Raw genomic sequence first — 5,657 nt, 5'->3', positions numbered from 1 at the left:
TGTGGTCTGTTGGTAAGCGGAGGGAGGGGGTCGTGTGGTTGTTTTTGGTTGGATATGCAGGTGTCCAGACACACTTAAATCATTCTAAAGTCTGTAGTCATATATTGAAGTTCTGACATGTGAACAGATTTACGGGTATTCAAGGGTTCCTGGATGACAAACGCGGCACAAAGACTGTGGTCCGCCGTACATAGGCGTTTTGAGCATCCGCTTTGGAGATGTCCTGGTAGTGTTTTGCAGTTTCATTGTGTTTGTTGCGTCTAGCTGGTTGCGTAGAGATTCAAAGAGTGGTCTTGCAACTACAGAGCCAACCGGAGGAGAGAGCATCAAGTCAGAACCGATGGGAAGGCGAGTGGCAGCTCAGGTGGTGAGATGCCTGGATCTGGCCGAGCACGACCGAGTGAAGGGGGTTGAAGCAGTACAGAGCCATGGCGAGGATGTAGACCTTCAGGGACAAGGACGATCGGGGAGGTGGAATGGTTACCGATCCGGGCGCCAGTCCGATCGACCGGAACTGACCAGAACGACCGGCGGGAAGATCGGGACGGTGGAAGGGCGCCTGATCGGACAAAGGACGCCCGGTTCCGGCCTAGGAACTATCAAGGAGAGGGTGTGGGCACGGACGACGAGATGATGTGGGAGGCACGGGGTGTCGGTCCGCCAGATCCGGTGTCCGACCAGAGCAGTCCAGGGCGACTAAGGGGACCAGGTGACAACAGCGGCGAGGTCGCGAGCCGGTGCGCCGCCGGCCAGGAGAGAAACCAGCAGACAACGCGTCACAGCACAGCACGCAGCCTAGAGTAATTGACAAAAAACTACCACATTTCATGTATCCGTCCCACAGAACTACCACATTTTAAAAACTGACCAAAAACTCCAGATTAGTGCTAATTTCGTGACAAAAAACTACCAGGTCAAGTTGATGACCGTTTTTATGATTTTAAACCTGTTTATGACATGTGGGACCGGCAACAAAGTCAACTCTGTTTATTTTGACCGTCAAGTTAACCGTTATGACAGGTGGGAGCCACACGTTATCATCAACCTTCTTCTTCCTCCCCTCCTTTCTCTCTTTGGTATTTCAACAAACACCTCTTGTGCATGAGACGGAAACTGGGGAGCTCCGGCCGCCTGCTCGCTTTACACCACGTCGAAACCCAGCACGAGCGCCAGGTGAACTAGCTCCGGTCGGCTCTGCCTCGCAGCGCCGTCCTCGCCGTCGTCGACCCGCCGGACGGCGACGCCGCCTCGGCCGCCGCCGACTCGCCGCGGCCAACCCTTCCATCGCCTTCCGCCTCCTCCCGGTCCGTCCCAGCCCAGACCCCGCCGCGCACTCGGTCAGGCGCGCCCACGACACGCTCCGCCTCGCCAACCCCGCGCTCCGGGCCTTCCTGCGCGCGCTGCCGGCCCCCGCCGACGCGCTCCTTCTCGGCGGCGCAGCTGAAGTAGATCGCTCGCGGGCTAGAGAGCTCCGGGCACCGGTTCCCGTGGGCGGTGAGGAGCCCGCCGGAGGAACAGAGGGAGTTCCCCGAGCCGGACCTCGAGCGGCTGCTCCCGGCCGGCTTCCTGGAGAAGACGAGAGGCATTCCCCGAGCCGGACCTCGAGCGGCTGCTCCCGGCTGGCTTCCTAGAGAAGACGAGAGGCATTCCCCGAGCCGGACCTCGAGCGGCTGCTCCTGGCTGGCTTCCTGGAGAAGACGAGAGGCAGGGGCATGGTGGAGGAAGAAGGTGATGCTGACGTGTGGGGTCCACCTGTCGTAACGGTCAACTTAACGGTAAAAAATAAATGGAGTTGACTTTCCCGCCACGTCAGCCCCGACAGGTGGGCCAGCTCTGTCAGAAAGGGGTTTAAAATGGTTAAATCGGTCTTCAACTCGATCTGGTAGTTTTTTGTCACGAAATTAGCACTAATCTGGAGTTTTTGGTCAGTTTTCAAAATGTGGTAGTTCTGTGGGACGGATACGTGAAATGTGATAGTTTTTTGTCAATTACTCCGCAGCCTACCACCGCAGTCCGGGGAACAACCAAGAACCAATGCACGATAATACCAGGAGCATGCGTCAACACATAACTACTAAAACGGCTGAAAATCAGCAACGTAAGGTGGCCCCTCCGCCGCAGTCCCCCACGCGGTCTTTTTCCGGCGCCGTCCTCCGCCGGACGGTTAGGCGGGTGGCAGCGCAAGTTTAGGTGTGAATTAGGAGGTCACCAAGCACGGTGTGAAAATCACAGCAAAAGCGACGGCCACTGGATAAAATAAAAACTGAAGAAAGCGTGGAGCCCAAACATGATTGGAAAAGGGCCGTACCTTTCTACTGCGAGGACAGATGCGAGGAGGAGTCTGGCGGTAGCGGTCTCTTGCTGGGACAACGAGGAAAGGGTTCTTGCAAGCCAGGAGCGGGATTTTTGCTGGGATACGGAGCTCAGGCTCGCGAGGAAGACGAACCGGCCGGCCTCGGCGTAGACGAGCTGAGGCGGCCCTGCTCCCGCCGGGAAGCGGGAGGAGAGGATCTCTCGTGCTGTGGCCCAGCTCCCGCAGGAAGCCGTGGAGGGAAATCTCTTGCTTAGGTGAGATCGAGCTACTTTCTGTCCATGGATCCAAAGTCACAATCTAAGCCTGTCTTTCTGCCTACGGACTATATGCATACTTGCTTCAAGTTTGCTCCGGTTATTGGGCAAGAGTTCAAAGTCAAACCGCGGAACGGCCACCTAACCGATTTTCTTATACTCTCTCCGTTCTAAAATAGATGACCCAACTTTGTATTAACTTAGTATAAAATTGGGTCATCTATTTTAAAACGGAGTAGTAATATTTTGCATCTGATTGCTTCAATATTACATTACCGGGAAAACGGACAATCATTGCTGCCCTTTCAAGTCTTCCGGTCTCTTATAACATTTCAGCCGTAACATAATACATACTGCTGTATGGTTGTCCTCAGCTACTTGCGCTGGCAACAGCTCAGTAGGTGCGGAATAGTTATGCAGTATATGTGCCAATTGGCTTCTCCTATTAGGCTATTACCAAGTTGCAAGATTCCAATTTGGATCAACAAAAAAAATTAACCAAAAACGTGAATGACCGATAGAGCCCATATGAACATCTCTCGTCAACAGCTCATTCTGCGGGATAATACTCTCTCCGGTTTTTTTTTGCTTCGCCAATAAAATTTGTTTTTAAGTCAAACTTCTTAAATTTGATCAAATTTTATATAAAATTATCAAGATCTAAAATATGAGTTAAAATACGAAAGTTAATTCAACAGTGCATCTAATGGTCTTGGCCAAACTTTACTATGTTTGACTTAACAGCATCTACAACCGCATATGACAAATATGATCCCTCAATCACTTATGGACGTGTCCGGACGCGTCCGCAGACAGTGACCGGGCACTCCTCAAATTAGAACCACTATATCCAGACACCTCACACTAGATTCTTAAATCCATACAAAAGCATGCAAAGGAAAAAGAACCTGCCTATTACGTAGATCAGCAAGCTACTCCTCGTCGAAGATGTTGGCTATCTCCGTGCCCGGCTCCGAGTACATGGGCGACAGCTGTAGCTGCAGCTCCGCTCCGGCCTCCTCCTCCATCTCGGCGTCAAGTTCAGCGAAGAGCGCATTGGTCGCCATCCGTACCTCCCAGAGGAACTCCCAATTGGCCTCCACATAGGCCTCATCCTGGATGGACTCCAGGATGGCCTGTTGCTCCGCCATCTCTGCGGCTTGGGCGACAATGAATTCCGCATCCGCCTCCTCCGTGCTGAACACCGGAGGAGGTTGCTCCGCATCGTCCTCCTCCAGATCCGTCACCTCCATCCGCTTCGGCAGCTGCCCCCTCCCCCCGTCGGTGTCAAAACCGGCGGATCTCGGGTAGGGGAGCCCAAGCTATATGTCTGAGGATCAATGGTAACAATGACCAAAGGGACACAGTGTTTACCCAGGTTCGGACCCTCTTAATGGGGGTAAAACCTTACTCATGCTTGATTATATTCGATGGATATAGGGGTTACAAGAGTTGATCTACCTCGAGATTGTAATGGCTAAACCCTAGCTTGGCTAGCCTGTCAATGTTATGATCCTGCCTTCGGTCCAAACCCTCCGGTTTATATAGATACCGGAGGGGCTTGGGGTTGTATAAAGTCGGTTTAACAGGAAGGAAATATTATATCCGGACACCTAAACTTGCCGTTCACGCATAGGGGAGTCCTAACCGGACACGAGAGGTGGCCATCTTCGTTGCATCTTGATGGCCCATTAGTCCGGCCCATATCGAATAAACCGGATGCCCGAGGACCCCTTAGTACAGGACTCCCTTAGTAGCCACTGAACTAGTCTTCAATAACGACGTGTTCGGCACGCAGATTGTCTTCGGCATTGCGAGGCGGGTTCCCTAAACAATATATATCAGCTTTCCTCCATAAAAGAACTGTATTTGGCTTTGCATAATTAACAAAGCCCTTAGCCGTGAAGGCAGGATATATATAAAATAGGAACAGTGTCTTTACTGACAACTTTTTTCCGGCCAAGCATCAGACTTGACCCTTCAGCATTTTGAACCGTTTTCACACTCCACGTTCCGCGTTTCGATGTCGAGCCCCCTTGGCCCGTCTTGTCAAAACGGAGATCGTGCCCACTTATTACGGGATTGCTCATCAATAAGATTTGGGTAATCCAACCGTTTACGGTGCATGCTTACGTTGGGAGCAGTCGAGTTTCAAGGCATAAGTGGGGGACGGTTGGCATTTTTTACCACCTATAAGAGGGCAATAGGTTCCTCCTTTCTTCCCCATGCCTTCTTCTAGCCCCTGCCTTCCAATCTCCCAAGCTCTCAGTGCCCGAAAAAAGCTTCCTTCTTCCTCACCGCCACCACCCTCTCCAGCCATGGCCGGATCTGGTTCCAAGGGCAAGTGGGAGGCCTCCTCCATTACGAAGAAGGAGGTGAAGAATCTCTGGAGTGTGGGGTACCTAGCCGTAGACATCGTGCATAGGCTCCCCACCAAAGGTCAAATCATCCCCACTCCGGAGCCCAGCGAAAGGGTCGTTTTCCTCCCCCATTTACTTAGAGGGCTAGGTTTTCCACTCCATCCTTTCTCCCGGGGACTCATGTTCTATTACGGGCTAGATTTCCATGATCTAGCCCTGAACTCTTTCCTCCACATCTGGCGTTTATCGTCGTGTGCGAGGCTTTACTCCGCATCCACCCACACTTCGGCCTATGGCTAAAATTCTTCAATGTGAAGCCGAAGGTGGTTAACGGGTAGCAAGCGGACTGCGGCAGGGCTGTGATAAGCAAACTGCCCAATGCCACATGGCCCAAGGGGGCCTTTGTCCAGACCGTCAAGGTCTGGCAGCAAGAGTGGTTTTACATCACCGGGCCACGCTGCACCAACTGGGCGGCGATCCCGGAGTTCAGATCCGGACCCCCTGGACCCCCCATGAGGCTCATTTCGTGGACCTCTAAGGGCCTCGACTGGGGGTCCTAGACGGAGGTGCGGACGCTGCAAACGCGCATCACCAATGTGCTGGGCAATAATGTCGGTCTCACCAATGTGGTGCAAATCATGCTCTTCCGCCGCATCCTCCCCTGCCGATGCCGGACTTCCCCCATGTGGGAGTTTAATCCGGAGGAGCTGCGGACCCTGCATCACTTGC

General features: G+C 53.0%; 1 protein-coding gene across 1 annotated transcript in view; it reads right to left on the bottom strand.

Moving 5' to 3' along the window:
* LOC119336112 (putative disease resistance protein RGA4) overlaps positions 1–2,596 on the bottom strand; it is a 14,200-nt gene extending 11,604 nt beyond the window's left edge. Inside the window, exon 1 of the mRNA XM_037608133.1 lies at positions 2,309–2,596. The gene's annotated coding sequence lies outside the window, so the exon portion shown is untranslated. The remainder of the gene's footprint in view (positions 1–2,308) is intronic.
* Positions 2,597–5,657: the final 3,061 nt, after the last annotated feature.

The sequence above is a fragment of the Triticum dicoccoides genome, chromosome 7B (genome assembly GCF_002162155.2).
Source record: "Triticum dicoccoides isolate Atlit2015 ecotype Zavitan chromosome 7B, WEW_v2.0, whole genome shotgun sequence".
NCBI classification, from domain to species: Eukaryota; Viridiplantae; Streptophyta; class Magnoliopsida; order Poales; family Poaceae; genus Triticum; species Triticum dicoccoides.
This window is presented reverse-complemented; position numbering and strand designations above follow the sequence as displayed.